The sequence below is a fragment of the Mesoplodon densirostris genome, chromosome 11, assembly GCF_025265405.1.
Source record: "Mesoplodon densirostris isolate mMesDen1 chromosome 11, mMesDen1 primary haplotype, whole genome shotgun sequence".
Taxonomy (NCBI): Eukaryota; Metazoa; Chordata; class Mammalia; order Artiodactyla; family Ziphiidae; genus Mesoplodon; species Mesoplodon densirostris.
In genome coordinates this window covers 87,113,026-87,125,184 of record NC_082671.1, presented here as the reverse complement: position 1 = coordinate 87,125,184, position 12,159 = coordinate 87,113,026, and the positions used below count along the sequence as shown (strand labels likewise).

General features: G+C 40.2%; 1 protein-coding gene across 1 annotated transcript in view; it reads left to right on the top strand.

Annotated features, from left to right (window-relative positions):
• Positions 1-11,427, top strand: part of CRADD (CASP2 and RIPK1 domain containing adaptor with death domain) — a 221,787-nt gene extending 210,360 nt beyond the window's left edge. The window contains exon 4 of the transcript XR_009533805.1: positions 11,385-11,427. The gene's annotated coding sequence lies outside the window, so the exon portion shown is untranslated. The remainder of the gene's footprint in view (positions 1-11,384) is intronic.
• Positions 11,428-12,159: the final 732 nt, after the last annotated feature.

Here is a 12,159-nt window from a genome sequence, read left to right as displayed (position 1 = left end):
TTCCCTTTCATCACTTTAAGTATATCATTCCACTCTGTTCTGGCCTGTAGAGTTTCTGCTGAGAAATCAGCTGTTAATCTTATGGGAGTTCCCTTGTATGTTATTTGTCATTTTTACCTTGTTGTTTTTAATAATTTTTCTTTGTCTTTACTTTTTATCGGTTTGATTACTGTGTGTCTTGGCATGTTTCTTCTTGGGTTTATCCTGCCTGGGACTCTCTGAGCTTCCTAGACTTGGATGGCTGTTTCCTTTCCTATGTTAGGGAAGTTTTTGATTATAATCTCTTCCAATATTTTCTCAGATCCTTTCTCTCTCTCATCTCCTTCTGGGACCCCTATAATGCGAATGTTGTTGCGTTTAATGTTGTCCTAGAGGTCTCTTAGGCTGTCTTCATTTCTTTTCATTCTTTTTTCTTTATTCTGTTCCACAGCAGTGAATTCCACCATTCTGTCTTCCAGGTCACTTATCTGTTCTTCTGCCTCAGTTATTCTGCTATTGATTCCTTCTAATGTATTTTTCATTTCAGTTATTGTATTGTTCATCTGTGTTTGTTTGTTCTTTAATTCTTCTAGGTCTTTGTTAAACATTTCTTGCATCTTCTTGATCTTTGCCTCCATTCTTTTTCCGAGGTCCTGGATCATCTTCACTATCATTATTCTGAATTCTTTTTCTGAGATGTTGCCTATCTCCACTTCATTTAGTTGTTTTTCTGGGATTTTATCTTGTTCCTTCATCTGGTACATAGTTCTCTGCCTTTTAATTTTGTCTATCTTTCTGTGCATGTGGTTTTCATTCCACAGGCTGCAAGATTGTAGCTCTTCTTGCTTCTACTGTCTGCCCTCTCGAGACGAATCTTCTAATAATCCTGCATTGTATTCTGAAAACCATGTTATGGAAGAGGCCCAGGAGCTTTAGCGGGAGGGTTTCAATATTTAGTATTTAATCCTTCTGCTTTCAAAATGGTTACTGCCCTCAGCTATACCATGTGTCCTCATCTCAGAGACCTTCTGTTTTTACTTTCTCCAGAACCCCCATTTTCTGCTGAGATAGAAGAATTTGTCACCTGGTTGCTCAAAGTAAGAAAGAGGATTTGGGAGGGAGGTCTAGCTGCCCCTTAGACTTCTGGCCTTTCCTTTTTCCCTGAATCATAAACCCCTGATGCTTCTAATTCTTGAGCCTTTGGGGTTCTATATGTATTGGAAAATGGGCTATGACTTAGCTTGCTCACTTAGGACATAGCTTCCCTGGGTCTGCTAGATCAGTTGTCTTTCCTTCTTCTGTTTTCTAATTTGCAACATTTTGTGGCTATTTTGTCTCCAGTTCTCTTTTCCCTCTTAGGTTTATGTCTTTACAAAAAAAATCCCTTCGTGTCAGTTAGTGGGAATCCAGAGAAAGTACAGGAAAATATGTATGTTTGGTTTCTTATATTTAAAGTGCTTTATACTCTTCCTTCACGTATATTTTACTGAGAAAATGTTCCAAGATGTTATTTGCTCTCTTAGTGGTTACTTTTTAAAATTAAGGAACCTACAGCAATAATTTTGGAGACATTTTAGAGCATTTCTTACTGAGACAGTACTTTTGAACCAATTGTTGCACATATGTTGTTCAGATTGCACTGACCTTAATTCACAAAGACAAAAATGTCTACTTTAGATTGGGGGAGTGAGGTAAATTGTGAAGATAAGTGAGGGGATGTGAAGGGAATGAGGTAAATTGTGAATACTCATGGTGGAGCAACACTAAAGAATAAAGCCCTGGGCCAGGTTTAGCTGGAGATGATGTTTTACCAGTAAAGTCAGGAAGCATGCCTGGAAGTAGAATCCAAATGGTTTTTGATGGGGAGCCCAGAGACAGACATCAACGGTCTAGTTCAAAGGGCAAGACAGAGACACAGTGTTGGAAAATTGAAAGGGACAATAGCTCAGAATCAAGACTGAGGACAGCAAAAGAGGGCTGGACAATCCCCCTCTTATGAAATGCCATTAGGGTGGTTTGTGTGTATGGGAAAGATTTAAAAGAGTAATATCCAGTGTTGTTAAAGTTATGAAGAAGTAGGCATTCTCATATACTCTTGGAGTGTACATATTTGTATAGCTTTTATGGAGAGTACTTGGTAATTATATTGAGTATATTAAAATTTAAAATGTGGATTTACTGTTACTCAGTGATTTCATCCCTAGGATAATGATTCTATAGAAAAATTAACATACAAAGATGGATGTTCATTATATCATTGCCTGTAAGAAGAAAAATTGAAACAACCAAAAAAACATTAATAGAAGATTGTTTAAATTCATGATGCTGCATACCCAAATATAACGAGTCTTCATAAGGTGCTGCATTCAAAAGAAGGTAATTTAGTATCTTTCAACAAACATTGAAAGAGGTCTAATTCATAACCCACAACTCCATTTAACAGTTTATCTCTGTTATACAGCCTTATCGTCAAATACTTGGAGCACCCATATGTCAGACAAAGGAAATCAGGTCAATTAATATATACTGACACAGAACAATATCTAAAATATGCTGTTCAATTTTAAAAATGTTATAAAATAAAATATGTAACATGACCTTATTTATGCTTAAAGATATATAAAGCCTTCCAGCTTCAAGTAATGGCAAGTAGTTTGTATCAGACTAAACATCCTACGAATAATAATTATAAACTCAGCTTATGTATCTACTTCAGGGCACTAGAGAAGGACCAAAATCAGGCACAAACAGGAGGAGAGATAACTCACATTTAACTGGCTTTTCCCCTGCAGACATTCACTAGTCTGCAGAACACAGACTTATGGGACTAATTAGTTAGAGACCAGACTACAAGGCTGCCAGAGCAACTGGAAGTTGAAGGGAGCAGGGAAATCCCAGAAGGTTAGGAGTGATGGTTGGGAGGAACCCCCAGATCTATGTACAAAACCTTCTCAAAAACTTGGCTGACTCTTCAACTGCAAAGGCACAGGGCAAGTCTCCAAGGAGCAGAAAACAACAGCTGGATGGCTGAAAGAACTGAGCAGGGACTTCAGCAGTTGCCTGGTGCTGGGGAGACAGAGTTTGAAGTTAAAATCTACCAAGTTAGAGGGGCTTGGTAAATATGTCTTGCATTTCTATGATATGCCAGAAGCATCATGCCTTAGATATAAGGACCCTATCTCAGGACTGTGAGCTAAGGACTATGAGCCTAAGAGTAAGAATAAAATTAAAATATAACTAGCCTAACAAAACGGAGAAACCAGCCTGCAGAAGAGTAATGTTATCCACAAGAAATTTAGCTGCCTTCTGGAGCAAAACCCCAATACTCATCAGATGAAGATAACAGAATTTAGATTGTCCACAGTATGTCATTTACAGTGTCCAGTGTACAGTAACAATTACCAGACACACAAAGAAGCAGAAAAATGTGACCCATAATAAAGACACCAAAAAACAAAAACAAAATAAAAGGAGACCCATGGACAAAGCAGATGTTGAAATTAGCATATAAAGACTTTAAAATTACTATTATAAATATGTTAAATAATTTACACAAAAGTGGATATAATATGTGAAGACATGGGGATTTGGGGAAAGATATGAAAATGCTGAAAAAAAAAAAGATGGGAATCACAGAACTGAAAAGTACAATATCTCAAATAAAGAATAGAATACCTGAAAAAACACTGGGTGTGATTAACATCAGTTTGGAGATGGCAGAAGGAAAGATCAGGGAACCTGAAGAAAAGTCAACAAATATCACCAAACTGAAAAGAGAAAAAAAAAAAACTTGAAAGAAAATGAACAGAGCCTCAGTTACCTATAGGAAAATAAGCAATCTAACATATGTGTTATTCAGAAGGAAAGGAGAGAACTAATGGGGCAAAAAGTATTTAAGGAAATTTTGGCTGAAGTTTTCCAAATTTGCTTAATAATATCAGTCCATAAGTCTAAGAAACCCAGTAAACCCCAGAGGAAAATACATAAAAGGAATTCATATCAAGGCACATCATTGTGTTAAATGGCTGAAAAGGAAGGATAAAGAAAAATATCTCAAAAACAGCCAAATAAAAGATACAGCATATACATAAGAATAAAGATAGAATGACTGAAGATTGTTCCTCAGAAATAACAAATAGGGAGTTGTTGAGGCAGGACTCCCCAGACCCTCTTCTCAGCACAACAGTAAGTCACAGGAGCTCTATTCCAGGGAGTCATGGTGGGGAGGGCCAGGTCTCACTTCCCCCATTATGTCCTAGAAGTCCTACTAAACAGGTTTTTTTTCATCTGAATCTTCTATATTTCTTTTCTCTCAAAATTTTTTTCTTTGATTTTTTTGCCCTATGTTTAGGGAAAAATACTTTGACTTGGTCTTGCAAATCACTACTTCTCTTTTCAGTTGTATCTATTCTGTAATTCATCTCCAACACTGAGTTTTAGAATTTGTTCATCATTATTTTTAATTTTTAAGGTATCTTTCTTTTTCTCTGATTACTGCTTTTTCTATGGCAGCTGACTCTTATTTAATGGATGTGATATCCATTGTATCTCAGGTACTAAATAAAATATTTTCAAGCCTTCTTACATTTGCTCATTCCTCAGATGTCAGTTTGTTGCCAAAAACCTTGGCTCCCTGTTCACCAATGCTGAATAGAAATATGGAGACAGAGATCGGGAGGAAAAGAAATAGAGAGGCTTTTTTATTTCTCTGCCAGGCAAAGGGAAGACACAGCAGGCTAGCGCCTCAAGAACTGTGCCCCGGTCTCCTGAGGAATTACAGGGGTCTTATAGGTGGAACTCGCAGTCCAGGGTAAGTGATAAGATCAAAGTGGTGAAGGTCTTGCGTTCTTCTTCTTCTTGCAGTATTTTAAAAGTCACTGCTGGCGTCAGGCAGCCTGGTAATTGGGCCTGGCAGCCCCATAATTGAGTCCATTTGTCTGTGGGTTATCGGCCTATGACCTTCTTTCTGAAATGCAAACAGCTACAAGGGGTGATTTGCTACAAGAAAGTGTAGGGAGAGTAAATACCAGGTGCAGGATGTAAATTACACAGAATTAGGGGGTAATAGGTGCAGAACTTAATTTACATCAAGTTGCGGGGGTGGGGGGGTGACAGGTTAACTTTGTGAAGGACAAATCTAATTACACACACTACAGATTAGTAACAGTTAAAATACAACTAAGATTGATTAACTCTTTCAGGCCAGTTTATGTTTCTTCTCCAGCCTGTTGACTGTTCCCTTTATTTTCCCTGTTATCAGGAGAGGAAGAAAACCTCAATTATATTTTTGTTGCAACAAGTTCTCTACTGGTTCAGCTTTTACTGGTTCTTTGAGTTTGGTTCAAAGGTCTGATGGTTCTGGATTGCTCATTTTCAGATTCTCTGGGGGCTTCTCCTCCCATTGCCAGACCCCCAGGCTGGAGAGCCTGATGCCCGGCTCAGACTTTCACTTCTGTGGGAAAACTTCTGTGGTATAATTATTTTCCAGTTTGTGGGTCGCCCACCCGCCGTGCATGGTATTTGATTTTATCACTATTGCACCCCTCCTATTGTCTTGCGGTAGCTTCTTCTTTGTCTTTGGATATAGGGTATCTTTTTGGTAGATTCCAGCATCTTTTTGTTGATGGTTGTTCAGTTAGTTGTGATTTTGGTGTTTCCGTAAGAAGAGATGAGGTCACATCCTTCTACTCCGCCATCTTGTCTCCCCCTGTGGGTTGTTCATTTCCGTATGTACATTTATCAGTATTTGTAGCTGTATCATTTCCTGAGCAATTGTTACGGTTCTCTTCCAACACCCCTTACCAGGCATGCCCCTGGAATGTGATGACTGACTGACAGATGTGTTGTGCCCCAAGGTTTATGGGCAGGGGGATGGGCCAGCAGGGTGGAGGCATGCCTCAAATAAGCAAGTAGGGAAAGTTACCCCTTGGAGCACCTCAGAGGATTTCACACCTGTTGCAAGTTGCCTTTCCTTACGTAACAATTCAGTAATATCTGGGCCATGCCCTACTGTTGTGTCTGGCCCCATCCATATTCTAGGAGGCCCCCATGGCTGGTTCTTTACTAAGAGCCTGAGGGCAAACACCATAACTAGCCCCTCAGTGTGCAACTTGGGGGACACTGGCCTGGCAGTGCTTCAACTCCTCGGTCGATATCCCATAATACACTTCTCTTCTGCTGACCTTGAGTTTGTTTTTCTCTTAGGAAAACCAGTGTATTCATATTTAATAGTCACTATTGAACATCCACTTTGTGCCAGGAGTGATACAAGGAAGAGAGGATACAATAATGAATAAGACAGATGATGACTTGTTCTGATGAAGTTTACAGGCTAGAGAATTATTCATCCAGCAGCCCCCTCCTTCAGCTGTGTTTCTCATCTCTCTGGTATTTCTGCCAGTCTGCTACTACTCAGAACTTCTTTAGTTTCTATTCAACTGGCATTTTCTAGAACTTAGTCTTATCTAGGACTAAGACTTAGTCTTATGTTATGTATCTCATTTCCCTAGTGTTTGGGAGGAAGGAGAAGTAGCCATCTTGGCTCAGTCCATGATCTTGAACTAACCAGCTTTTTTTTTTTCTTCAAGTAGAAGAGGGATGGCAGTTGGAGTTCAGATGTACTCTATGACCCAGGAGCAAAATAGGTAGTTGCCACACCCCAAAGGAAGGCCTTGAATACACTTTTTCTTACACTGGCTCTGGCTGTGGAACTGGTGTCTCTTTGGAGATCAGGGGAAAAAATTACAGAATTCTAGACCAATTCTAATGTTAGGGAACAAGCCTAGGATGAGACTATGCAGCTCCCTGTTTTGCTTTCCGATTCTGCTTCTTCTAACATTCTTCATGATCATCTTAACTGTGAGTTTAAGAATATGATTGAGAAAGTGCCGATTTGGGAGCATAAGAACAAAATATTTGACCCCCTCATGGTTCACCATATATTCCTGACACACACACCCTATCACCACCCAAGGAACACTTCTGAAGAAGAAACTTTTTTTTTTTTTTTTTTTTTTTGCGGTACGCGGGCCTCTCACTGTTGTGGCCTCTCCCGTTGCGGAGCACAGGCTCCGGACGCGCAGACCCAGCGGCCACGGCTCACGGGCCCAGACGCTCTGCGGCATGTGGGATCCTCCCGGACCGGGGCACAAACCCCTGTCCCCTGCATCGGCAGGCGGACTCCCAACCACTGTGCCACCAGGGAAGCCCTGAAGAAGAAACTTTTGCTGACACTATTCAAATATTGCTTTACTCCCTGACAGGTGGAGTCTTCGGGTCTTTTTTGGAACCCAAAAATCTCTTTATGCCTTTCAATTGCTCCTGTAGCTTTGACAGAAAACCTTATTTTCAACTAGAAATGATATTTATTCTAGTTGACCTTTGTTGATAAGTCCCCTTTCCCCTACTGGTTTTGGGAGATTTATTTTTGTTAGAATCAAACTGAGTGATAGGCTGCCTTCTCAGAAATAAAGACAAACACCTCACTAGGAGACTTGTTTAGCTACCCTTAGGCAAACACCAAATTGAATATTTAGCAATTCCTTTTTTTGAAGCTGGAAGGAGGGGGAGATGGTCCAAGGAAGCCAACTCCCAGTTCCAAGAAAGTAGAGACAGTATATGTGTACTTTTCTTCAGATGATTATCATTTTTAACCAACAGCTGCGTGGTCAACCTCTAATACCTCTGTGACCACATCAAGGTGAAAAAGTCAACCAAACTTCCGTTGACTGTCTGCCCCAAAGCAACAGATTTTGTCTTCTGGAGATGATTTGATGAAGCATCCTTGCAGGGAGGAAGTGAAAAGGGATGCAGACAACGCTTTTTTGGCAGCAACAATGTTTCTGTGGCTGGTTTCTTTTAACACAAAAGAGATCATGGTAGATAGATATGTCAGAGCTTCTTAGAGACATGTCCTATTTTATGTGTGTTTTGCAGCACTCAAAAAAAAAAAAAAGTAAATTGGTCTTTTGTCGCTTCCAAGAAAACGTCCCTCTTCTTTTTGTTTGTTGCACATCTAAATCCCAGAATCATCTAGGAAAAGGGAGGGGATGAAGATTTTCAAAAGATTTGGCTTCCTCACTACCAACATCTTATTCCATCCCACATACCCAGACACTGGCACGTGCAGAGGAAAAGGTACTGTTTGTCTTACTGTATCTCAGTTTGGACATTTGATTTAAGTAGAGAAGCCTTGTGTCATAGCCAGTATGTATTGCATAAAGTTGCCCCTGAGACTAATCATCAGAAACTGGATAAATAGAACTGTGTGTTCAGATAAAATGGCTCCTTGGGAGATTATCCCAGAGTAATATGAGAACTCTGTACCCTATACCAAAGAAGTGGGTGATTTAAAAATGTATGTGTATATAGTATTTGTATATATGTATATACCTATGTGTATATATACACATATATGTATGTATGTACATACACACAGTCACCTAAGTTTGTGTACAGAAGTTTGACTGCTTTGTTTTTGTATACACACACACACACACACACACACACACACACACCCATACCTAAATTTGTATAGAGAGAGGTAGATACAGCATGAGTATAATGTCTATTTATACCTCTTCCTTCTGGTAACTCTTCATTTTTCTTAATCATCTTTAAAATAAATTTGGCCTCTTTCTGAGTTTTTGAACCTTTCAGTACCTACATATAAATCAACTGATCAACTTCTGAAGACTGCTTTTGAGAGAAGGAGAAGGCAGGTACAGAAAGATGGGAACAAATTTCATGGGGCCTTTGGCTCAATTCTGAGAATGCAAATTTAGGGGACAAAGAAAATGTCAGACTGGCCTTCGTGGTTTGCCCTCCATTCTTTTGCTTCATTGAGGTCCTCTCAGTCTTTGGAATTAATATCCACCAATCTCAGGGGACTGTATAATTGAGTAAAAACAGTTACACCCAAAGTGGCAACAGTAAGAGACTTAGAATTAATACATCTTTGGGGCCAAAATAGTCAGCCTGAGTATAATTTGATAAACCCTGGGTATAATTTAAGTAGGCATATGGACACAGAAGGGAAAAAATAAAGTTCTCCAGTTATGAAGAAGGGATTCACCCTATGGTACACACTAGAACTAAAATTATGAGGGCGAATTTGGAGACAAAATAGAAACCCCTACTTAAGTTCCAGAGATTTCTTTAGACTTGTCTCTTATTTCTACACACAGACTTATTCAGTGATCTTAAATGTCTATGAAATCTAGTATAGATTTCTATATTTGGCTTCTACTGAAAGAAAAATTTCAAACCTTATACTTTTGACATTTAAAATGTGAACATTATTTAGCCTTAATGAAGAAGGAAATTCTGCCATTTGCAACAATATGGATGTACCTTGAAGACATTACACTAAGTGAGATAAGCCAGTCACAGGACAAATGTTGAGTCATTCCACTTACATAAGGTATCTAAAGTAGTCAAACTTAGAGAAACAGAGAATACAATAGTGGTGTCAGAGGCTGGGAGGAGGGGCATATGGGAAAATGTTCAGTTATGCTAGATAAATGCATTCTAGAGATCTGTTACACAACCTAGTGCATATAGTTAGCAAGACTCTATCGTGCACTTCAAAATTTGTTAAATGCACACTTAGATGGGTAGATCTTGTGTTAAGTGTTCTTACCTAGAAAAAACAAACAAGCAAAAACAACAAAAAATCCCAAAGGGACACAAGGAAACCCTGGGAGGTGTTGTGCTGGAAGTGTCTGTTACCTTTTTTTTTTTTTAAGGGAATTCTTTTTTTTCTTTTCATAGATTTATTTATTTATTTATTTTTGGCTGCATTGGGTCTTCGTTGCTGTGCGCAGGCTTTCTCTAGTTTCGGCGAGCAGGGGCTACTCTTCTGTGGTGCTCAGGCTTCTCATTGCCATGGCTTCTCTTGTTACAGAGCACGGGCTCTAGGGCACTTGGGCTTCAGTCGCTGTGGCTCACAGGCTCTAGAGCGCAGGCTCAGTAGTTGTGGCTCACGGGCTTAGTTGCTCTGCGGCATGTGGCATCTTCCCGGACCAGGGCTCGAACCCGTGTCCCCTGCATTGGCAGGTGGATTCTCAACCACTGCGCCACCAGGGAAGCCCTGTCTGTTACCTTGATTGTCATGAAGGTATCACAGGTGTGTGCATATGTCCAAACTTATCAAAATGTACACATTAAATATATGCAGTTCTTTGTGTATCAATTCCGTCTCTAATAAAGCTGTTAAAAATTGATACTTGAACAAAAGGAAAAAAATTAGTTACATATGAGGTATGATTATCGTATAAAACTAAATTTCCTTCCATTTGTTGATTCAACAAACATTTATTGAGAGACTGCTCTGTGCCAGGCACTGCACTAAGCACTGAGGATTCAAAGACTAGTAAGAAATAGTCCATTCCTGGCCTCATGGAGCAAGGGGGAGTCAGACAAGGCCTCATATCAGGATGATGAAGTATAATGAGTGCTGCTGGGCACTGGGGCCATGCAGGGGCGGGGTGGGGGGGCAGAAAGAGAAGAGTATGGGTTTGCTCTAGAAGGAATCACAGAGGCCTCTCCACAGGGCTTCTCAAAACGTGGCAGCTGGCTTTCCCTGGAGTAAAGGATCCAAGAGAGAGAGAGACCAAGACAGAAGCCACAGAGTCTCTTACAACTAGTTCAGAAGTTACATACCATCACTCATCCCTTATTCTCTTGGTGACACCCATCAACCCTGTACAGCGTGGGAGGGGACTGCAAAAGGGTATGAGCACCAGGAGTTTGGGGACTCACGGGGGACTGTCTGGGAGACTAGCTACCTCAGTTCCTAGAAAGAGTCAAAGAAGACAGTACTGCTTTTTATTAACTGAGCCACCATCCAGTAATCCCCATTAAGGTTTTGATTAAAAGTGAATAAAAGCACATGCCTTAGGCCTTGAGGTCTAAAGAAAACCTCTTACTTCTTCCTGAATCTAAATCTTGGGATCTTAGTACCCTCTAGAAGGATGCATGGAGGAAAGATGACAAAATGACAGAGAAAATAAGGTCACTAATAACTTACCTTCTTAGGCACTTACATAGCGGAGGTGGAGAGTCAGAGAGAAGGCTGAGTCCTATTGCCCACCCAACTGTATATAATAGAAAAGAAAGAGAACCACTCCTAGGGAGGGCAACCCTGCCCCCAATTACAGTTGTCCCTTTGTATCCACAAGGGATTGGTTCCAGGACTCTGCAGATACCAAAATGCCTGGATGCTCAGGTCCCTTATGTAAAATGGTGTGTGTTTGCATATAACCTCCTATATACTTTAAATCATCTCTACTTATAATACCAAATACAATGTAAATGCTGTGTAACTAATTGCTGGTGAGTGGCAAAGTCAAGTTTTGCTTTTTGCAGCTTTATGAAATTTATCTCCAAATATTTTTGGTCCACAGTTGGTTGAATCTGCAGACATGGAACCCATGGATACAGAGGGCTGACTGTACAAGGTTCTATTTCTGGTCCCAGACACGGACCAGTCAGGTTAGCAACTCCTTTTCCCTTGGGTTGGTGGCAGGGAGGCTAGGAAAAAGCAAGATGGCAGGGAGGAAGGAGTAGAAAATTCCTTTTGCCTGTACTGAAGGTATCATCATATGAGAAAACTGAGATGTGGAAAGGTTCATTGAAGTTTAGTGGGGCCTAATTCTAAGAAACCATGAATGAAAATCTCAACTTTTAAATTCAGCCATAGTGGTCACATCAGGTCAAAGGTACCATCATTGCTACTGAACTTGTGATGTACTCCAGAATTTTGTTTGGCATTTCTTCTAGGTTATTCATTAAAATAACTAAAGACACACATTCAAGAAATAGAAACACAAGAGGGAACTTTGAATCATTTATTGCTGCCTATTCTTTGCAGAGGTAAGGAGACTGACATCTCAAGAGTTCATGGTTGGAAATGGAGGCGAGGTCTTTTATACCCCAGTCTCGTGTTTTCCCTCTGTGGCACTGTGATGGGGTTCCTGAATATATGCTCCCCCTCACATTCGGTGGAATCTTCCTCTTCCCCAGCTGTATGAGAGGCAGGAGAATGTGGTAGAAAGAGCACTGGTCTTAGAAGCCCCAGGTTAAGTCCCAGCTCCATCTTGGGTAAGCTTGTGTGACCTGGGCACACTCTCCTCAGTTTCTTCTTCTAAAAAAATTGGTATAAAAATATTTGCCAACCTC